The sequence below is a fragment of the Staurois parvus genome, unplaced genomic scaffold (assembly GCF_062004578.1).
Source record: "Staurois parvus isolate SC_StPar_1 unplaced genomic scaffold, SC_StPar_1.0 ptg000153l, whole genome shotgun sequence".
Classification (NCBI taxonomy): domain Eukaryota; kingdom Metazoa; phylum Chordata; class Amphibia; order Anura; family Ranidae; genus Staurois; species Staurois parvus.
In genome coordinates this window covers 22,900,416-22,924,995 of record NW_028317949.1, presented here as the reverse complement: position 1 = coordinate 22,924,995, position 24,580 = coordinate 22,900,416, and positions in this window count along the sequence as shown.

Here is a 24,580-nt window from a genome sequence, read left to right as displayed (position 1 = left end):
TCTAGGAGGGAGGGGATAGTTGTACAGGAGGAGATAGCTGTGGGGGATGGAGTGGTAGGAAGAGTGGAGGAGGTCGGCAAGTTAGCAGGGGGTGGGGTAGGCTTCCCTGAAGAGATGGGTTTTCAGGGTGCGCCTAAAGGAGAGGAGAGTGGGTGATAATCTGATGGGTTGGGGCAGGGAGTTCCAGAGGATGGGTGACACCCTGGAGAAGTCCTGGAGGCTGGCATGGGAGGAGGAGACCAGGGAACTAGAGAGAAGGAGGTCTTGTGAGGAGCGGAGTGTGCGTTCTGGGCGGTACTTGGATATTAGGTCAGTGATGTAGTTCGGGGCAGTATGGTGGACAGCTTTGTACGTCAGTGTTAGGATTTTGAATTTGATCCAGTGGAGGGATTGGCAGCGGGGGGGGGGGGGGGGGTGGCGGAAACGGAGCGGTTGGAAAGGTGAATGAGTCTGGCAGCCGTATTCAGGATTGACTGAAGCGGGGATAGCCACCGGCGAGGCAGGCCAGTGAGGAGGGAGTTGCAGTAGTCGAGTCGTGATATGATGAGGGAGTGGATGAGCTGTTTAGTGGTTTCTGGGGTGAGGAACGTGCATATTTTGGCGATGTTGCGGAGGTGGAGTCTGCATGAGTTAGTTAAAGATTGGACTTGGGGCTGGAAGGATAGTTTGGAGTCCAGAATGACACCAAGTACTCTGGCCTGCGGGGCGGGTTTGATGGTGGCGTTGTTGGATGTGATGGAGAAGTCAATGGGGGTGGTGTCCGGGCTGGGGGGAAGACAAGTACTCGGTTTTGGAGAGGTTCAGTTTAAGGAAGTGGAGCGACATCCAGTCTGATATGTCGCTCAGTAGGTGTGTGATTTGGGCAGAGACCGAGGGGGTGAGGTGGGGGGTTGAGAGATAGATTTGTGTGTCGTCGGCATAGAGGTAGTAGTTGAAGCCGTGAGAGTGTATGAGTTGGCCAAGGGAGGAGGTGTAGTTGGAGAAGAGAAGGGGTCCAAGTACAGAGCCTTGAGGGACCCCAACAGAGAGGGGGAGTGAGGGGGAGGTGGTAGCATTATAGGTAACGCTGAAGGAGCGTTGTGACAGGTAGGATGAGAGCCAGGAGAGAGCAGAATCTCTGAGGCCAAGGGAGTGTAGTTTTTTGAGGAGGAGGGGGTGGTTGACTGTGTCGAAGACCGCAGAGAGGTCAAGGAGTAGGAGCACTGAATAGTGGCCATTAGCTTTGGCGGTTAGCAGGTCGTTGGAGAGTTTGAGTAAGGCGGTTTTTGGTGGAGTGTAGGGGACGGAAGCCGGACTGTAGGGGATCAAGGAGGTGGCTGTCATTGAGGTGAGAGCATAGGCGGGTGTAGATGAGGCGCTCGAGGAGTTTAGATGTAAATGGGAGCAGGGAGATGGGTCTGAGGTTGTTCGGGTCATTGGGGTCCAGGGAGGGCTTTTTAAGTATGGGGGTGATGTGTGCATGTTTCAGAGGGGAGGGGAAAATGCCTGAGGAGAGGGAGAGATTGAAGATGTGGGTGAGGGAGCGTAGGATGGAGGGGGAGGGAGGTCGTAGGAGTTGTGAGGGGATAGGGTCGAGGGGGCAGGTGGTGAGGCGGGCATCAGAGAGGATCTTGGAGACTTCCTCGATGGTAGTAAGGTCAAAGGTGCCGAGTGTTGGGGGAGCTTCAGTATGAGGAATGTAGGGTGGGGTGGAAGTGGAGGTCAGAGCAGTGGTGGGGCTGTGGGAGAGGGGTGATGAGGGGGTAGCTGAGTGAGGGGGAACGGGGTTGGAGGGGGTTTGAGCAGCGACGATGTCCCTGCGGGTTATGTCGAGGGGGAGGGGGGATGAGGGGGTAGCTGTGTGAGAGGGGACGGGTTGAGAGGGCGTGTGAGTTGCGGCGATGTCCTTGCGAATTGTGTCAATCTTGTTTTTGAAGTGATTGGCAATCTCAAGGGCAGTGAGTGAGGTGCTGGGTGGAGGTGGGGGTGGAGAGAGTAGAGAGTTGAAGGTGGAGAAGAGTCGGCGAGGATTGGAGGAGAGGGTCTTGATGAGGGTCAGGAAGTAGGCTTGTTTGGCTGCGTGGAGGGAGGAGGTGTAGGTGTGGAAGGCAGATTTGTAGCGGGTGAAGGCTTGTTGGGATTTTGTTTTGCGCCATAGTTGCTCCAGGGCACGACTGTGCCGTTTGAGGGTTTTGGTGTGATCAGTCTGCCAGGGCTGGAGCGGTCGGGGTCTGATGTTGCGTGTGGTTAAAGGCGCTAGTGAGTCAAGGGCTGTTGACAGCGCGTTGTTGTAGGCAGTCATAGCCAAGTCGGAGCAGGACAGGGGGAGGATGCTGTCATTGAGTTGATCAGCTGCAGAGTGGAGTGGGGCAGGGTTAAGGTTGCGGAGGTTACGGCTGATAGTAGTGTGACATTTGGAGGGGTAGGCGTTGGAGGACGAGGAGATAGAGAAGGTGATCAGGTTGTGGTCAGAGAGAGATTAGGGGGTGTTAGTGAGGTTGTGGGGAGCGCACCGGTTGGAGAAGACAAGATCAAGGATATTACTGTTGGAGTGGGTGGTGGATTGTATGCACTGTGCAAGTGCAAAGGAGGAGGTTAAGTGGAGGAGATGGGATGTGTCTGGGTTGTCGAGGTTGACAGGGATGTTGAAATCCCCAAGGATGATGGTGGGTAGCTCAGAGGAGAGAAAGAAGGGTAGCCAGGAGGAAAAGTCATCCAGGAAGCGGAGTATGGATCCAGGGGACATAATTGGGCATAAAAAATTTAGTTTTTCTTTATTAAGGAAGATGGAAAGTATATGAGGAAATCAAGAATTTTTTGGAAGAATAGAATGTGGAATTTTTAGGCATGTACAAGTAACACCATTGTCTGATAATAAGTATCTATTTATTGGCAAAACCTTTAATAAAACATATTAAATCTTATAATAAAAACTTTAACCATTCCATAGGTGGAATGATGATATATTTCCCCAAATATCTAGTTGAGGTTCTCGGTGTTATACAATCTTGTACATGATCACATGCTATGATTCCTCCAACTACAGGGTGTTTCTACCTTGAACAGTATTACCCTACATGTTTCGCGACTGGAATTGCTTCCTCAAGGGCTTGTGTTACATCTAAGAGACAAAACAATCTATAGATCTGCAAATTACATATTTCTTTATTAATGTTGGCCTCACAAATGTTTAAGCAAGTCTCCAAGCCCTGGTTAAAGGGCTATATGAGGACAAGATCTGATTACCTTAAATAACAAAGGAATGTGACTACTTGGACAAGCCGAGCCAGACCACTGCTCTCCTTTTTGTTTGCATGGGGGGGGGGTGCCGATTGCTTACACACAAGTCCAGTATATAACACACAGCTAGACTGGAAATATTTGTCACATCTCAGAGCTTTAATAAGCAAGTGTCTTTGGTCACCTGTGTGCCATGCCATGAAATTGGAGGGACCCATGGCGGAAACAGCATCTTTAAGTATTCTTGTTATATATTCTTTATCTGTATCTGTCATTACTTGTAATAGATGTCATACTTACAAGTATTTGTGTGATCTCTCTTTGCACATATTAAATAAAACCCCAAAAACATAACAAAACACATGATACCAGGAGTGGGGTTCCATCCGTGTAAATTAGAGATACGTAAAATAATGCAGAATTGTGCTAGATCATGGGTGTCAAACTGATGGCCCTCCAGCTGTTGCCAAACTACAAGTCCCATGAGACATTGCAAGATTGACAGTTACAAGCATGACTCCCAAAGGCGGAGGCATGATGGGACTTGTAGGTTTGCAGCAGCTGGAGGGCTGCCAGTTTGACACCCCTGTGCTAGATTGTTTGCGCTGGGTTTAATGTTGTTGTGTTTTTGTTTTGTAAGCTATAGTACACTCAGAAAGCATATAAAATGTTTAAGATACTTATCTGGTTTAATTGAGATGCTAATAGGTGATCAGGTGCGAGCCCATTCCTGTGTTGGGTGGAATCCCATTGCGCTCGTGTTCCTTGCCCATCGGTGAAGGAATTGTTTGTGTGAGAGACTGATGTACAAGGGAATGGTTGTATTGTCAGGAAGCTTCAATTTGTGACAATAGTAAAAGCATTGGACTATGGATTGTGGCAAGTTTCAGAGAAAATAGCTTTTTTAGGTTTGAAAACGTGTTTTGTTTGTAGCTTGTGAATGTTGAGGACATGGTGATTGATGTTATTTTGTCTGTGGTAAATGTGACAATGTTACCTGAATTAAGATAGAAAGGTAAAGCTAAGTGCTGCTGTTGTGTAAAGTATGTCTTACTATTATTTTGAGGTTTTACATTAGAATTTGGGACTTTGGGACCTCCGTTGGCTCCCACACTCCAAAGATATGCTGGTAGGGTTTTTGGTTAATTAGATTGTAATCTCCTTGTTGGCAGGGACTAATGTAAATGTACAGTATGTGAAGTGTATGAATTAAGATACTAACACAAGCTCTGGCAAACAGGCTAACTAAATATATAATAAATATTCTAAATTAATATACAAAGATCAGTCAAGGTTTATTCCTCCGAGAACAATTGCAACTGGGCAGCACAGCGGCTAAATGGTTAGCACTTCTGCCTGACAGTACTAGGGTCGCTGGTTCAAATCCCAACCACAGCACCACCTGCTCGGAGCTTGATGTTCTCCCTGTGCCTGCGTGGGTTTTCTCCGGGTACTGCAGCTTCCTTCCACACTCCAAAGACATGCTAGTAGGTTGATTGGCTCCTTTCTAAATTGGCCCTAGTATGTCTATGTATGAATGTGAGTTAAGGACCTTAGATTGTACACCGCTTGAGGGTTAGGGACTGATGTGAATGTACTATATACAGTATATGCACAGCTGAGGCATAAATTGATGGCTCTATATAAGTACCTGAAATAAATAAATAATAATCAATATTAGAAGGCTGTTCCTGAGCTAACAACTCTCTACAGATAACCAGGGACACAGAGCGGTGCTGTCATTGAAAGTTGCTAAGGCATTTGATAACATAGAGTAGCCATACCTTTCGGTAGTGTTATCAGTGTTTGTGAATGGGCCTATCTATATAAGATGAATACAATTACTTTACTTTACCCAAAAGGCTAATATATGGATTAATAATGTGCTTTCTAAACAGTATGCACTTCAGAGAGGAACCAGGCAGGGGTGTCCACTGTCACCACTATAATTTGCATTGGCAATAGCTATTCATCATCTACCCACAATAGAGGTTTTTAAGGGGAAATAGAGAAGATAAAATTGCCCTATATGCAGACGATGTACTACTTTTTCTAGGGGATACCCAATGCTCTTTAGCAACATTAAAGTGGAACTTCACCCAAAAATTCCACTTGTTTGTATCCCCTCCTCCACTGCCACATTTGTCACTTTTTTTTTGGGGGGGGTGGGGGACCTGGTTTTGACAGGTACCTGTTCCAACTTTCTGTCAGATGCACCATGGTGATCTGAGCCGGAACTTCACAGCTCCCAGAGGACTGCTGGACCATTCACAAATTGCAGTAGGCTTTCCCTTACTTGAGATGCCAGTGCCTGCACCCAAAGCCGATTGAAGAATCGGCTTGGGTGAGGACATTGCTGGGTCCTTGGACAGGTAAGTGTCCTTATATTAAAAGTTGGTAGCTACAGAATTTGATTTTTTGCGGGGCCTGGAGCTCCATATTAATTAATTTAATTTCAATGTTTGGAGAGTTCTTCCGCGCTACATGGGATAAATTGGTTCTGCTCCCGGTAGGGTCCTCTGATGTCAATCTTTATGAAATATCCTTTATTCCCCCACTTGGAGGCAGGAACCTTTGTGTTACAGCTTGGTAAACCTACCCTTCTCCTTCATAAAATATGTCAAATGAAGGCTACATTGCATTGTGAAGGGTATACACGATATACTCCCAAAAGGTCTAACTCAAATTATGCAGTTATTAATGAACTGAGACGTTTGCAGATATTAGATATATGTATTAGCTGTATACAATGTTATGAAAGCATACCAGGTACTTCAGAATGTGTATGGCTTTTCAAAGCACAGATACTTACAACTTATGCAGGCCTCAGACGGTTGAAAATCAGCAGATTTTTTGGCCGAAAAAATAATCAGCCGATTTTCACACCGTTAATGGGTTAATTGGTTGGTCGTTTTTCGGGGTTTTGGCACATTTTTTTATCAGTAAAGTTGGAAAAAAATTATCCGATTTTGCCGATCGGTCGATTTTCCCGGCAATGATGGGCAAATCGGCCGATCGTTTTACCGATAAAAAATCTGCGCATGAGCCGTGACCTGCAAGAAGAAGAAAAAGAAGAATAGGAATTCCAGTCCGCTATTATATTTGACATGAAAAAGTATTGCGGTTGCAACAATGTATCTATTTGTATCCGAATAAACACATCTGTGTCCGAAATGGATACAAATAGATACATTGTTGCAACCGCAATACTTTTTAATGTCAAATATAATAGCGGAGCTTTCTGCAAGGGACAGAAGTAATTAAATGCCAGCTGTAGACGGGACGAAAATCTGCCGATTTTTTTTTACCGTCGGAGGTAACGTCGGCCTATTGAACGACCGATTTTTCATCTTTTTTTTTTTTAAATGGCTGGTTTTCGACCCGTCTATGGCCTGCATTACTCATGCTTTAGTAGTCCAATCCTAAACACACAAACTAATATTACAGCCCTCAGTACTATCTCTGCTATTTCAAAGGGGTACTAAACGGGAACTTATATCTCAATTTTATGGGCATATAGGGTCAAATTGTCCTAGATGTGACAAAGGACCAGTGTTCTTAACACATATGCTGTGGAGATGCCCTCAACTCCATAAATATTGGAGTGCCATTGTAACTTTTGTTTCCTCCATCTTTGAAGTATCTGTACCACTTGACCCTAACATATGTTTATTGACTTTGATGAATAAACTATACCCTTAGAGGCCTAGGTTCCTGTTATTAGTCTGCTTTATATATCGTGCAAGATAAGTTCTGAATCCACCAACGTTTGATAAGTGGAAAAATCAGGTTAACACTACTATTTCCTGGGAAAATTAGTATTCTAACTTAGAAATTGCCCACATAAATTTGAAAAATAAGGGAACCCCTGGTTGGCATTGTCACCATTTGCCCCATTCGCACTGTTAATGCAAAGGCTGTTTCCTTTACCACCCTGACTGTACCTTACATTTAAATGTTTTTTTTTCACTGATTCAGGCAAATGGAATTCGAGTAATTCAGACTACACTTTTGTGACCTTTCATGGCACAAATGAATCACAATAGGCTTTGTGATGTTTTCTTTAACAGGTCAGTAATGCATAAATACAGGTGAGTGGTCATTAGTTTGTTACAAGGAAGCTTCAATATATTGTACAAGATTGTTTCTACTCCTATAATGAGTTTGTGCAATTTCACTATGTTGTATGTAAATTTATCATGGCGCCTGCACTTTGTTTTTCCATATGCTTCCTAGCTTTTGTATGTTTAGGGTAAAAAATACACACTGAGTGTAAACAAAATGTAATAAAAAACATTTGGTTTAAAAAAAAAGTGAGAATTGTCAGTGCTATGAAAATACCTGTAATAATTATAATAATGTATTCCTCTCCTGAACTTGGAAATGCTTGTGTCAATCAAAGACTTTTCCTATTGGAATGCTACACTGCTTAACATATGCAAATATACAATACAGCATTTGACAAGAAAAGGCTGCATCACTGTTGACAGGACCCACTGCATCTGAAGAAACACAACACAAAACAAAGAAGGTCAAATGTACCCTCTGAATCTTTTTTTCAAAGGCATGTCAAATACAGGGAAACAAAGTCAGTGAACACGGCACTAAAAGCAGTTGCAAGTTTAAAGCAATTCTGGTATTGAAGGAAACCTTTACTGTACTTTTTAAGCCATCTGTATCATTAAATGGATATGCCAGGGTCATAGAATAATATTTTTTATTGGGGGACCAAAGTAAAGCTATCATGCCGACCATTGGGTCCATGATAGTAGCATGAAGCGTATCATTACACACTGATCATAATGGGGCCTGTGTATGTAAGAGCTGGTTTTTATAACTACATCAGACTGGTTTTTATAACTCCAACAATCAATATGTATAAAGTGTTTTTCATCAATCTGCATCCATTTTTACAGCCATGGAGTGTCTGTTGAATTACATTTTTTGGTATGATAGATAAATGTGCCAATGTCCCTGTACTACACATATACCCCCACCCTTGATTTGCTCCTACAAACCCATAGCACCTTTACTACTTTCTCAGTGCAGGTTTAATATTTATTATTCTTTCACACATAATGAAAAGAGAAAGAATGTGACTTACGGCATTATAAAAGATTATATAGTATTTGCTACTTTCTCCTACCAAATCATACTGTCATTTCAGAATGTACAGTTTGATATTGAAGAAAATTAACAATACTGATCCCAATCAACTAAAAGTTCAGGTCGGGTAACAGGTCACAGTGATTTTCTGCTTCATAGATTGTGCCATCAGATGGTATCATAGAGCTAAGTTTATCTGGGCCCTGGTGCTAATAGTGCACAGATTATGTTTGTTATATGATCTTTGTGTCAGAGGTATTATAAAGTACATAGGAATTTTATAGAAGAACATTTCACATTTTCTATTGTTTGGAAAACATCACCTATGGGCATACATAATAGAATTGTCTATGAACAAGAATATACTGTAATCTATAAGGGGATAATACAGCATACAGTATGTGTATTGTTCAGTTGCAAATAACCCAATAAAAGGACAGCAAAGTTTAGGATATGTAAGTTGTGATGGCAGGAGACTACACCCCCTTTACCATGTTTTAAATAGTTTTTCCAGGCCCCATATGTTTGCATGTGATTGTTGTCATACACCGACACCACAGTAAATTCGAAATTTTTCACCAAAAAATTTGAATATATATATATGTGTGAATAAATCAAAGAGTGTGCTAAATATAAGTAAATACAAAAATTATTAGTATAAAATAATGATGTCTGTGATAAAAAAATATTATATAAAAGTCCATCAACCATCACAAAGTAATTAAACAGTTCTGAAATCTTGTATAAATCAAACACCGTGCAAAAAAAATCCACCACCGAATGAAATGGGTACACTCACCAGAGCTCCATGCTGACCAGATTATAAATCAGCAAAGATAGCGTTTGCTCTGGGAGCGATGATAAGCAGAAGTAATCCAGACTGGGAGCAATATACTGCAAGCAGCCAATCAGCACAATATGGAATAGCCTTAACAGCAGGTAGTCATCACGTCTCCATACCAAAGATCATGTTCAGGGAATCAAAAAAGGAAATCATGGTGCAGTACGTTTAAAACCAAAATGTTTTATTAAAACGTCAGAAATGCACTCACAAACAGGGTGTCTAGCCGACACCAGCAATGACAGCCTCAAGAAAGCAGGGACGAGCCTTGCTCACCTCGATATCACAGCCGACAGTCTACGAGGAGCGTCCTGACGTAACATCCACAAGAAGCCCCACCCTACTAGTTTCGTCATCCGTCATCCAAATCGACACAGTAAAGAACTAGACGCGTGTGCAGTGTCTTTGGCCGATATAAATGCGCATGTGCAGAACACATTTTAGACGTCCTCTCTGGGCGCTTGCTTTTTAGACTCTGCTCAATAGTAAATCTCTGTGTGGAATCCACTGACAGCCGGCACTCGGTTGCGTCTAATGTGTTAAACAAACAGCACTAGGCATATCTTTAAATATTCTAATTTGATTTCCATAGTTCTAGTGATTCTATTTTTGTTTCTTATCCTTTATAATTATTTCTGTAATGATTTTACATATTTCGAAGGTCTAGATAATATTTATTTTGACAGGTGAATGTAAAAATAAAGATCCGCAATAAAAAAAAAAAAAAAACAGCATGGTGTCCCCCCTCTCATCCATACCAAGCCCTTCAGGTCTGGTATGGATATTAAGGGGTAACTCCACGCTGAAATTAAAAAAAAAACAGCATGGAGTCCCCCCAAAATCCATACCAGACCCTTATCCGTGCATGCAGCCCGGCAGGTCAGGAAAGGGGGGGGACAAGAAGCGCCCCCCCTCCTGAACCATACCAGGCCACATGCCCTCAACATGGGGGGGTGATTTGGGGCAAGGGGGGCTCCCCCCCAAAGCACCTTGTCCCCATGTTGATGGGGACAAGGGCCTCTTCCCCACAACCCTGGCCGGTGGTTGTGGGGGTCTGCGGGCGGGGGGCTTATCAGAATCTGGAAGCCCCGTTTAACAAGGGGGCCCCCAGATCCCGCCCCCCCATGTGAATGAGCATGTGGTACATGGTCCCGCTACTCATTCACAAAAAAGCAAAAGTGTAGTGTAAAAAAAAACACAGTACAGGGTCTTTGACAAGTCCTTTAATAAAACAGTGTCCCCCGAAGTAGATCCAACATCAATCACGGCGACCCGAAAAAAGAAAAAAAAAAAACGTTCCGCACTAGAGGAGGCTCACCAGCCTTATGCAGCCAGTCTCCGTGACATTTCTTATATAGGTAAGAAGCGGGGCCAGCCGGCGACATCTTCCGAGTGTTTCCGCCCCATGTGACATTATTGATGTCACAAGGGGTGGGATCACATGCTCATACAGGGAGCTCACTCGTCCCCCCCCCTTTCCTGACCTGCCGGGCTTCATGCTCGGATAAGGGTCTAGTATGGATTTTGGGGGGAACCCCACGCCATTTTTTTTTTACTTTTGGCGTGGAGTTACCCCTTAATATCCATACCAGACCCCAAGGGCTTGGTATGGATGGGAGGGGGGACCCCACACATTTTTTTTAAACACTTTTTTATAATTCCCTACAATACTCTTACATTAAACTGTCAGTGGGGAACTCCGCCGACAGCTGAAACATGAACGCTGCATTGGTTTTCACTACTAAAACGCTGCATTAGTTGATAAAGTAACTCATGCGGGATTTTAGCAGTGACAACCATGTATTAATGTTTCAGCTGTCAGTGGGGTTCCCCACTGACAGCTGAATGTAAAATAATTCCCGTAAATTAAATAAATAATAAAAAAAACAGCTTGGGGTCCCCCCTACCATCCATACCAAGCCCTTCAGATCTGGTATGGATTAAGGGGTAACTCCACGCCAAAATTTTTCTGATAATCCCCCCTGCCCCAAAGCACCTGCCCCATGTTGAGGGCATGTGGCCTGGTATGGTTCAGGAGGGGGGGCGCTCGCTCGTCCCCCCCCTTTCCTGACCTGCCGGGCTCCATGCACGGATAATGATCTGGTATGGATTTTGGGGGGGACCCCATGCCATTTTTTTTATTTCGGCGTGGAGTTAGCCCTTAATATCAATGCCAGACCCGAAGGGGTTGGTGTGGATGGGAGGGGGGACCCCATGCCATTTTTTATTTATTGTGGTGCTGGTTTTTAAATGTAATTCTCCCTTTTTTTTTCTTCACTATAGCTCAGAAATTCAGCTGTCTCTTCCCCTAGCTAAAAGAAAAAGTTTTCTTGGAATTTATATCCCTAAAGGAAACAATGTTTACTTTGAGTTTAATAAAAGATACAAAGTTTTCTGTAACTTCAGGGAAAGTGACATCTAAGCTTGTGAACTATAGTGAAGAAAAAAAAAGGCGGCATTTGCATTTAAAAATCAGCGCCGACATACACTTTGTATTGCAAAAAAAAGTATTAACAATTGTGTAAACTGAGGCATTATTTTCAATGGATTTTCATTCGTAAACCAAAAATTACATTAACCAAGGCGTTGGTAAACCGAGGTATGCCTGTATTAGTATTACAATCCTTTGTATTGGGATACATAGAACCAACAAAGATCTGAATTGGCAACATAGCACAACATTTGTGTCACATTTGAGATATCTGGCTAGTTACACTGACCTTGCCCAGGGATTTAGGATTTATTCACACCATAGAAATACAGGCAGGATAAGTATTCAACAGCTCTGTGGATTAGTGGTTAGCACTGCTGACTCACAACGCTACGGTTGTTGGTTTGAATCCCAACCATGGCAATGAATTTGCATGATCTCCGTGTGACTACCCTAACATACATGTGCTGGTGGCAGCATCTTTGTTTTCTGTCTAAATGATCCCAAGAATGTGAATTAGAATGAGGCCTTGTCTGTTCAAACACCTTTAAAGTTGCACCTTATGTGAATGTCAAACGATGTGATGAGATAAGGGCCTGGACTAATGATTGGATAATGCTGGTTTGCACTCCACCCCCTTTTGGGAAAGGTTTGTCAAACCGAGAGAAGAGTGAGCGAAAGAGAGAGAGAAAAGGATTTAAAAAAAAAAATAATGGCATGGAGTCCCCCCCAAATCCATAACAGATCCTTATCCGAGCATGCAGATACCGCATGCCTTCAAAGATTTATTTCCTTTGTTGAATTGCCTGCTTGGTTCACACTAGATGCGATTTAAATTTTGCTTTTTTTTCACCGGATTTTCTGTAGATTTACCAATGAGTTATTGCATTTTCAATTGTGTTTTGCATTGCAATTTCTATTGTAGTCTATATGTGAAATCGCTACAAAATGCTGAAAGAGTTAGACAAGAACTACTTTTGAAATTGTGCTGCAGCAAATCCCTTACGTTAAGACACTCACATCTACATTCATTAGATCCGATATCAGGTACAATTTCAATTCCCAAATCGCACCGGAAATTGTGCACCCTTGATGAGACTTGGCATGCGATTTGCATGCCCTGCGACTTGCAAATTGCCTGCCAAATTTCACCCGATGTGACTGGGGGCTAACACCACAGTCACATCTAATCCGATTTGGAAATTGAGCAACTTACAGTGAAGCCGCACGCAGGGGCGGACTGACCATTCGAGCACTTGGGCACTGCCCGAGGGCCAGGGGTCAGTAGGGGGCCCCATGAGATGCTCCTGGTACCTTTCCTTGGTTTTTTCATAGGCTTTTTTGGGTGTGGGCAAGGACACAGGGGCTCCATGATCCCCTATTGCCCGGGGGCCCCATGAGTTGTCAGTGCGCCCCTGGTCGCACGATTTCAAAATCAGATTGGATGTGAATGGAGCCTACAGTGGACAATAGTTTGTGACTTGGCCTACGATTTGCAAGTCGCCTAGCATGCAAATCGCATGCCAAATTGCACCCGATGTGACTGGGGGCCACCAGCGGATTTTGAAGTGGTGCGACTTACACTACGGTCACATCATGGGACTTACAGTGAAGTCACATGATTTCAAAGTCGGGGGACATGCTGATTTAAAGTGCGATTTGCAACACATCTGACACAGATCTCTTTGCAAATCGCATGAAAAGTAGTGTATTCATTACTTTAGAAATTGTTGCGGCTCCAAGCAAGTTTGAACCACACCAATATGAACGCTCTAATAGTGGTCACATTGAGTGCGACTTGGCATGTGATTTGCACGACATGCGAGTTGCAAATCGTATACCAAGTCGCACCCTATTGTCTGCTATTAGAGCGGTCACATGGGTACGTTTCCGACACTAATTTCTAAAGTAGTACATGTACTACTTTTGTGGCGATTTGCATAGATATCTGTGTCAGAGGATTCATCAGGTGCAAACACTTTCGCTGACCAAATGAATGACAGTGGTGGGTGTGGCCTACCTTATATAAAGAGATGCAGTAGCGGCTGATTTTCGCCTTGTACAGGCACATTATTTTCTGCAAGTCCTTGTCTGTGGTGGTTTGGGGAGGAAGAGATATTGTGGTGAATTGTCCCAGGCCACACTCATGCTGTGTTTTGATGTGGGCTGTAAATGTTTTGCATTTTTTTCCTTCTAAGGTGTGTTTGTGTGTTATTGTACAATGATTGTGTTTTATTATCTTTGTACTGTAATCCTAACACATGTCAATTGCTCTGCTCTTCCAAGTTTGCTTTATTTAGACTGAAATGCAGTTATCAGACAAACCTGAAAAGAAATGTATGTGTGAGGAATTTGGGGAGGTGGGAGGTGTTTTAATTTGGCATGTATGTATTTTTATATTGATATTTTGATCTGCAGCTTGTTTTGTGGTTAGATAAGCCTACTACGTAATTTATATTAACTGTTTGTTTCCTGCTGTAACCTGTGAAAGCACAGTTCATTAGAAGTATAATCTTTTAGATTAGCTCTATTTTAGCAACATCAAACCTGCTCTTTTTTTTATTCCCAAGAAATTGAATGTACCTACTTGTTGTTGCTGTCCAAATAAATGTGGAATGTGTATTTGATGAATAAACATTTGGACTGTGTATTTTTGGGGGATTATTTCATGTTCTAGTTAATGTACTAGCACCCCTAACACTTATTTTTGCTAGCTATATAATATGCCCAAATCTTCCTAAGTGCACTTATGCAGGTATGTCCAAACTAACAAACCAAAAGCCACCTATTGCACCACAAGACCATGTTATGTACCAATGAATAGGTCGTGTTCAATGTGCAGCTAGCTATTCTTTTTCTATAATCCTTTTAACAGTGATACATTAGGCCCCCAATTTATGTTGACTTTGGGCCTTTACTGCCAAATATATACTCGCCAATGTCATATAGAGCTGCAAACCTACATTTACCATTGCCAAATCCACAATAGAACTGCAGACATATTTGTGAATGTCATATACACAATGGAGCCGCATGGAAAATTGCTATGGTGCACAAATAAATGCCAAGACGGCTGTTGGAGGCGCTAGAGCAGCTGTTATACTGGAAATACGCCATGACGTTTGCGGAAGGACGTTTGCACACACCCGGAAGTGGGGAATGTTAGTGGATGGAAGTGTAGTTAGGAGAGTTTAGTGGTAATTTGCAATTCTATTATTTAGCTTTGTGAATTGTTCTTTTGTGGAATTCCAGAACACATCTGGACATGGCGAGATCACTGTTCTCCACCAAGGAGCTGATCCTCATTTGCCGGGGAAACATTACTAATTTTGTATTTTCAGTTGAAAACATGTCCAATTCCTAGATCCATTGAGGTACATAGCAGAGGTTCAAGGTATTCCATAGAAGTTATTGTTCTTCCTAACTATACAGGTGGAACAGACACAAGCATACACCCAGGGCCACTGTTAGATATCATGGCGCCCCCCCCCCCCCCGTACAGCATACCTGACAGCCCCCCACTGCCAGAGAAAATATCCAAATTATATTGTAAAAATACACTAAAAACATTAATGGACAACCATATTCCAACCAACCATATTCCTGTGAAGTCTAAATGATAAAACTGTACTGAGTTCATAAATAAAGCTGTGTGTGTAATTGAGGTGTAATTGAGGTCTTGGGGCTCATGGGTGCTGTGGCCTGTAGACTGGGAATCAGTGGTTTGTTTTTGTCTCTGTCGCCGTTTGCAGGCAACCTATGTTACACAATGGAAATGCTGCAGGTCATATTTTGACAAGCATATGGGTGCAGGTGTACAGCCCTTAACACAGACAGTGAGCATTCAGGGCCACTTCCCCACACCTTCACACCTGTCAGATTAAAAATTGTGTTCATACAGCTGCTGTGTCCCCATAGTGTAACAGGTGGCTCAACAACCCACTCATTCATGCTGTACAGGCCAGAGAACCTGTGTGAATGGGGCATTTTGTGTTTTTTTTTCCTCAGCCCATTAAATTCAATGGGCTGCTTAACGTGTGGAAACATGCCAAAATACTGCAGGCATATTATTTTCAAAGTGTGTTGCACCTAACCGCACAGTAGTGTGGTGCCATGCGTTTTTGTGGCTGTGAATGGGTCTGTTTTTAATAGACGTTTGTAGGTGCAATTACATTTTCATCATGGTACCTGCGCACATCTGCAGAGGGCATTGCATTTCTTTGTTGTGCTGAAAAATGTGTGCTCTTGCATGCGTTTCTGCACCACCAATGGTGTGAACAAGTCCTAAGGGCCAGTTCACACTATAGAAACAGTCTAGATGTGTTCCTGATGCGTTTTTTTCATGCCCTTTTGGCATGCATGTTTAGTGTGTTCCAGTACATTTTGGATGCGTTTTGGACACATTGCATTGCATTTTTGTATCCCTTCCAGTTAGTTTTTTCTACTTTCTTGAAACTTGAAACTTGCACATTTCCAAATTGTCAGAAGAACAAGACACAGGTAACATTCATCCACTTTCTAGTCATTAGGCAAAATCATAATTGATTGATCAATATTCCTGGCACTGATACAACCCAGAAAATTGATCTCCATTTTTTAACATTCATAAATGTCAAGGAGCTTATAATCTAAGGGCAGAAACTCAGCCATGTACTAGGCCCAGTGAACCTAACAGCATGTCTTTTGAGTGTTGGCAGAAACACATCCATACAGGGAAAGCATGCAAACTGGGATGCAGCCATGGCTGGGATTACAACCCATGACCCAAGTGTAAGTTCTGAGCTCTAACCACTAAACCACTGTGGGAGACACAGTTTGAGATACAATGTAGAATAGTTACATTGTTTAAAAATGATAAAGCAAGCGGTGGTCAAATTATATAGACTACTAAAATAGTATTACACAAGATAAATATAACCACGAACAGTAGTGCATGAACTCGTGAAAGGAAATCCACCCTTGTGACAGTGTACTACACTATTAAGCACCTTTCTGGCTCCTGTGGCTGAGGTAATTCCTCCCCAGGACCATTTGGGCACCCACCCTGATGGATGGATGGCTGGAGCTGGATGACTAACCCATAGCTGCCAGCATACCGCTGCACCCCCAGATGTGTGATGTGTATAACCCATGCGCATTAATACTTTTGTTCTGGTGAGTGTAGACCAGTCCCAAGGGTGGTTTATCTTTCACGAGTTCATGCACTACTGTCCGTCACAGAAAAACCACACGTGCCATTCATAGGCACTCTCTGAGTTGGTACGCTCACAGGAAGGACATTCCATTATGCAGGAATGATTATATGAACTTATTTTAGCACCATTTACCATTTTACATCATTATTGCAATTATTTGCACTTTTTGGTTTTTACATGCATTCATTATTGATCACATGCATTTATAGCGCTGCACTATGACTTTAACATAGAATAGTTACATGATTAAAGAGAAGGAAGCTATATCATTATATTGGGAACTTAGAACTAGACATTCCAAATGATTTGAGATATAAGTGTGAAAATGTTTAACATTTGAAAATAGAATGTATGACATTCATTAGTAAATGCATTAGTTGTCTGATCATTTTGGAGAAACAGCAAACAAAAAAAATTATAATATAGGTGCACTTTTTATGTTACATTCTAAGTATTCTCTTATGCAAACAAAAAAACGCCAAGGGTACAAAGCCCATGCTTGTGCGCCATCTAGCGAACATATCCAGTATTGCACCTAAAATGTGCCAGATACGATTCCACATTTACTAATAGCAAAGTAGACGTTCGTCAATGAGATTGCTAGACGCCTCTCAGAAGACTGACAGGTCTTAATTGGTTTAATTGAGTCTGCCTGAATGTTCAGAGTCTGCTGGTAGACTCAAGTCTTAGTAAATCAGGGCCTATGTGTCACCTCGCAGGCGATCATACTTTGAAATTTAAGGTGGAGTCCATTCCGGGTTTTCAGGGCAACATGGGCAGAGTTGGTTCTGGACCGGATTTTATGCTCCACTGAGGACTACCAACAGGTGGTATAAATAAGGCAGGGCTGGAGCAAGGAGTTGCTTGTGGCCCAGGACTCAGAGAGCCATTCCTGAGAGTGCTGTGCATGAAAGTGATTGTTATACAAACAAGAGAAAAGGTTTGCTTATTGTTTTGTTTTTGGGTGACAGGGAGAAGCCCTTCACCTGTGAGAGCAAAAATCCTTTAGTTAGTGCCTGGATGGTGAGGGTTTATTTTGCTGTTCTTTGTTTTGATATTTTGCAAACCTTTTTAAATAAAACTGACAACCAGTCAGATTTTGAAGAAAAATCTGCTGTGCGGCCTACCTTTTTTCCCGGGGAAGGTGATTCCCCATCTGAGCTACCCCCACATATGGTGGATTTGGTGGGCAACTTCCTAAGCAAGTGGAAAGATGGAGGAAGTAATACGAGCCTTGCTGCAGGCCAATGCAGCACAATGAGAGGCGAATTGCCAGTTTTTGGAGGCCGAACAAGCACAACAGGAAGCCCAACAAGCAGACCAAGAGCTCCTTAAGCAGGTGGCCCAACACCTATTGGAATTAAAAAAGGAGTATGCAGATCCACTGCCAGTGGAACAGAAAATGGCGCGGGCCAGCTATTTTTTGTGAAAATTGACGCCTGCAGATGATGTGGAAGCCTACCTCACAACTTTTGAAAGAGTTGCTGTTCTGGAAGGATGGCAAAAAGAACAATGGGCAGGACTGCTTGCACCATTTTTGACAGGTGAACCCCAAAAAGCCTATTATGACCTGGAACCAGGTGCTGCCCAGGATTATGAGAAGCTGAAGGCTGAGGTCCTTGCACGCCTGAGGGTCACCATTGCAGTCCGGGCTCAACGCATGCATCAGTGGCGTTATAACTGTGACAAGCCACCCCGCTCCCAGATGTTTGACTTGATCCATCTCACCAGGAAGTGGCTCCAGCCAGAGGTATTGTCAGCCCCTCAGGTTGTGGAGCGTGTGGTCATGGACCGATATCTACGTGCGCTCCCTGCAACTTTGAGGAAGTGGGTTGGCCATGGAGACCCTAAGTCGGCAAACGAGCTGGTGGAACTGGTGGAGAGATATACAGCCGCTGAGGACTTGTTGCATTCATGTGGGCCATACCCCAATGTCGCTAGGGGTGGAAAAATATCCAGAGGATCAGGTAAGACTGTTCCAGGGGTCAAGGGCTCAGGGAAAATTGACAAGACTATTGGCCAAATAGGTCAGGAAGGTCCCTGTGGTCTAGGTACTGAACATATAAAATGTTATTGTTGTCATGCGTTAGGTCATATTGCTGCAAACTGTCCTTTAAATGATGAACCTATGCAATGTGAAAATCCTTATTTAGGAAAACGCATGTCTCTTTTTGCACAGGTGGTATGTACTGCAGCATATCATAAACTCATTGAAAAGCAAATGTGTGTGATTGCAATTGATGAAAAGCCAGTAACTGCTCTGCTAGACTCTGGTAGTGTTGTGACCTTTAGTCAGAAGTGATTTGGTAAACCCTGCAAGATTACACCCTAGCACTATTGGGGTTATTTGTATTCATGGTGATACACATAATTAGCAGACTGCTATGGTTGAGATACCCCCTGGGGCCCTGTGACACATTCAGTGGGAGTGGTGCCCTCTGCTTCATGAAGCCATAGTGGGGAGAGATTTTCCCCATTTCTGGAGGTTATGGGACAAGGAGAGGAGTTGGGAAGACTGAGCTCCCCCTGCTGGGGAAACACCTGAACTCACTCCTGACCCCTTTGACTGCAAAGTGGAAACTGTTGGTGTGTCCGAGGAAGGCGTAGATCTTTTCCCTTTCTCTGTAATGGCTGGGGAGCAGGAGGAATTGGATCCCAATCCACACATTGAGGTTACTGAACAAGAGATTATCTCTGGCTCTAATGAGAGTGGACAGAATGTTGTGCCTGACCTAGAGGTCAGAAAGGAGAATTTTTGTACGGAACAGCTTAAAGATTCCACACTTAATAGAGCACGAGAAAACATTAAAATGATGGGGAACCAGTTGAAAATGATGTAGGGGTTTCTTTTCCCTACATGGCTCTTAAAAATAACTTGCTGTATCAAGTGGTAAAGCAAGGGGAGGAGGTGGTTGAACAGTTAGTGGTCCCCAAATCCTTTCGCCAGATGCAGGGGCGGACTGACCATTTGGAAACTCGGGCACTGCCCGAGGGCCCGGGGTCAGTAGGGGGTCCCATGAGATGCCCCTGGTACTTCTTCTTTTTTTTTTTTTTTTTTTTTTTTTATATAGGCTTTTTTGGGTAAGGACACGGGCCCCATGATCCCCTATTGCCCGGGGGCCCCATGAGTTGTCAGTCCGCCCCTGGCCGGATGGTACTACATTTAGCCCATGGGCATATAATGGGTTGACACTTGGGTGTAGAGAACTAAGGAGAGAATAACCAAAAGATTCTTTTGGCCAGGCTTACATGCAGATGTAAAAGTGTATTGAGTCGTGCCCAGAATGTCAATATTCTGCACCTTCGTCCCATTTTCGCAGTCCACTGGTACCTTTACCCATAATTGAAGTACCTTTTGAAAGTGGGTCCAGTAGTAAAGTCTGCCCAGGGCCATCAGCACATACTGGTGATACTTGACTATGCCACCCGGTATCCAGAAGCCATTCCCTTGCGTAATACCTCTGCTAAGACTTTCGCCAAAGAGCTTGTACGGGTATTTAGTCGTGTAGGTATTCCAAAAAAAGTATTAACGGATCAGGGCATGCCATTTATGTTCAGTCATGAAAGAATTATGCAAGTTGTTCAAAATCTCCCATCTCCGTACCTTGGTCTACCACCCCAAACCGACGGGCTTGTGGAGCAATTTAACAAGAAACTTAAAAATGTTAAAGGTGGTGGACAAGGATGGGAGAAATTGGGATTTTTGTTGCCATACCTCATGTTTGCTATACGAGAAGTACCTCAGGTGTCTACAGGGTACTCACCTTTTGAACTACTGTATGGTAGACATCCCAGGGGGTTGCTAGATGTCGCAAAAGAAACCTGGGAGGGAGAGACCACGCCCTATAGAAGCATCATCGAGCCTATTTCACAGATACAGGATAGAATGGCAGCTGTTATGCCACTTGTACGGGAACACATGGAGCAAGCCCAGGAGGCCCAGAAAAGGGTTTATAACCGGGGTTCCAGGATCCGTTCCTTCAACCCTGGGGATAGAGTGCTAATACTAGTTCCCACCATGGAAAGTAAATTCCTCGCAAAGTGGCAAGGCCCCTTTGAAATTAGGGAGAAAGTAGGTGAAGTAAACTATATAAAGTTTACCAGCCAGGGAAAAGGAAACCCGAGCAAATATCTCATGTGAATGTCTTAAAACCTTGGAAGGACAGAGAAAGTTTGTTGGCAGTACCAAGCCCCCAAAAGGACGTGGTCCCTCAGGTACCTATAACTGAAACCTTTTCAGTAACCCAGCAGAATGACGTTAAGGAGTTTGTGAGGAAGAATGGAGATTTCTTCTCTCACCTACCTGGACTGACTACAGTAATACAGCATGACATAGTTACCCAGCCGGGTGTCCGTGTAAATGTAAACCCCTATAGAATACCCGAGGGCAGGCGGGAAGCAGTGGCAAATTAAATAAAGGACATGTTAGAGTTGGGAGTGATCGAAGAATCGCATAGTGAGTGGTCAAGTCCCATAGTGTTGGTCCCAAAGCCAGATGGAACAATTCGATTTTGTAATGATTTCAGGAAATTGAACACTGTGTCTAAATTTGATGCGTACCCGATGCCTCAGGTGGATGAGCTTATTGACAGGTTGGGAACGGCTCGTTACATAACTACCTTAGATTTGACGAAAGGCTATTGGCAGATTCCCCTAACGGAATCTTCAAAAGAAAAGACGACATTCTCTACCCCTGAAGGGTCCTTCCAATATAAACGGATGCCGTTTGGTTTGCATGGTGCTCCTGCCTCATTCCAAAGAATGATGGACAGAACGTTAAAACCACATCGGCAATACGCAGCTGCCTATTTGGACAATGTCGTCATCCACAGTCCAGACTGGGAGTCTCATTTGTCCCACTTGCAATCGGTAGTAAATTCGCTTAGGAAAGCAGGTCTTACTGCCAACCCAAAAATATGCACCATAAGCTTGGAGGAGGCCAAATATCTTGGCTACATTATTGCTCGAGGTCTCATTAGGCCTCAGATCAATAAAATTGAGGCGATTAAAAAGTGGCCCCAACCTGTAAATAAAAAGCAAGTCCGGGCATTTCTTGGGGTCACGGGATACTACAGGCGGTTTATACCAAATTTTGCCACCACTGCAGCCCCACTGACAGACCTGACAAAAGGTAGGGGTCGGTCATGATTGAGTGGAATCCTGAGGCGGAGACAGTGTTTCAAAGGTTGAAACAAGTGTTTGTGCCCAACCTGTGCTTGTGACCCCTGATTTCACAACAGACTTTGTGGTACAGACTGATGCCTCTGATGTGGGACTTGGTGCTGTACTGTCCCAAATCAGAAGGAGAGGAGCACCCCGTGGTCTTCCTGAGTAGGAAGCTTAACAAACATGAGAGAAATTATGTAATTGTTGAGAAGGAATGTTTGGCCATCAAATGGGCCTTGGAGGCCCTGAAATATTATCTGTTGGGAAGACAGTTCAAATTGGTTACTGATCATGCCCCGCTCAAGTGGATGTGTGATCATAAGGAGAAAAACAGTTGAGTGACAAGGTGGTTTCTCACGCTACAAGCGTTCAAATTCACAGTGGAACAGAGTGGGGAAACTTCAGGAGAATGTAGATGCCCTTTCCCGGGTCCATTGCTTGGTTGGGACAGTTGCTCAGCCACAGTGGCTTGAGCAAGGGGGGGGGGGATATGTGAAAGTATGAACGGTGAGGTGATCGATGGACGCTATGACCCTGATTTACTATTGTGCCTAGGTGCATTTCCATGGGTGACTGTCTAATTTTTACTAGCAACCATCTACTTTTACCCTGCTAAGAGATTTACTAAAGAGAAGCGTCAACAACTAGACGCCAAATCGAATTTACTAACGACACAGATCAGTAATCGGACTCAAAAAGCAGACTTGCTAAGAGGCACGTCTAACACCATGAAAAATCACTGCAGAAACATGTTCACTTTGAAATTTGCTTTGCCAAATATCAGGACTTCACTTTAAACAATATCTGCCATTTAAAAAAAAAAAATTAAAATGTGTTTTTTTTTTTTTTTTGTAGCAAGTCGACACAGTGAAAAACTAGACGCTCGTGCAGCTTATTCGGCCGATATAAATGCGCATGTGCAGAACACATTTTAGACGTCCTCTGTGGGCGCTTGTTTTTTAGCCGCTCTTCAATAGTAAATCTCTGTGTGGAGTCCTCTGACAGCCGGCACTCGGTCACGTCTACTGTGTTTAACAAACAGCACTAGGCATATCTTTATGTATTCTAATTTGATTTCCTTAGTTCTAGTAATTCTATTTTTGTTATCCTTTATAAGTTCTGTAATGATTTTGCTTATTTCGAAGGTCTAGATAATATTTATTTTGACAGCTGAATGTAAAAATTAGGGTCTGCAATAAATTTAAAAAAAAAACCGCGTGGAGTCCCCCCCCCCCCCCCCAATATTCATACCAGACCCTTATCCGAGCATGCAGCCCAGCAGGTCAGGAAAGGGGGGGATGAGCGAGCACCCCCCCATCCTGAACATACCAGGCCACATGCCCTCAACATGGGGGGGGGGTGCACCTTGTTCCCATGTTGATGGGGACAAGGGCCTCTTCCTCACAACCCTGACCGGTGGTTGTGGGGGTCTGCGGGCGTGGGGCTTATCAGAATCTGGAAGCCCCCAGATCCCACCTACCCCCTACGTGAATGAGTCTGCGGTACATGGTACCGCTACTAATTCACAAAAAAGCTGCCTTATGCAGTGAGTCTCTCTCTGACAGTTCTTATATAGGTAAGGGGCGGGGCCAGCCGGGGACATCATCCGAGTGACCCCACCCCATATGACATCATTGATGTCACATGGGGTGGGATCACATGGTTGATCGATGGGATGAGATAAGGGCCTGGACTAATTGATTGGATAATGCTGGTTTGCACTCCACCTCCTTTTGGGAAAGTTTGTCAAACCAAGAGAAGAGTGAGCGAGAGAGAATTGGATTAAAAAAAAAAAAATATTCCATAACAGACCCTTATCTGAGCATGCAGATACTGCATGCCTTTAAAGATTTATTTCCTTTGTTGAATTGCCGGGTACAATTTCAATTCCCAAATCCCACCTGAAATCGTGCACCCTGGATGCGACTTGGCATGCGATTTGCATGGCATGCGGCTTGCAAATCGTATGCCAAGTTGCACCCTATTGTCTGCTATTAGAGCAGTCACATGGGTGCGTTTCTGACACTGATTTCTAAAGTAGTACATGTACTACTTTTGTGACGCTTTGCATAGATATGTGTCAGATGTCTTGCAAATCGTAAGGAAATCAGCATCTTCACTGTACGTCGCACAATTTCTAAATCGACTTTGATGTGACCGGGGTGTAAGGTCTTTTTATGTTTGATTTCCTGAGTGTTTTTCCGATTTATGGGAAATGTCGCATACTAGCAAAAGTGAATTGACATTTTTAGTATTGCATGCGAGATGTGGTCATGTGACTGCCTTAACTCATGCGATAATCTGGAGAAATATTGCCAATAGGGTTCCCTTTTACATCCCTGTTTAATGTTCTGTTGTATGCTGCACAGGTACACTTCACTGTGGCTTTCTTTCTGACTCTGATTTTGTGGGGCCTGTATACCGAGGGTTAACACAGGTGGGAAGAGGATTCATCAGGTGCAAACCCTTTCTCTGACCAAATGAATGACAGTGCTGGGTGTGGCCTACCTTTATATAAAGAGATGCAGTAGTGGCTGATTTTTTTCCTTGTACAGGCACATTATTTTCTGCAAGTCCTTGTCTGTGGTGGTTTGGGGGAGGAAGAGATATTGTGGTGAATTG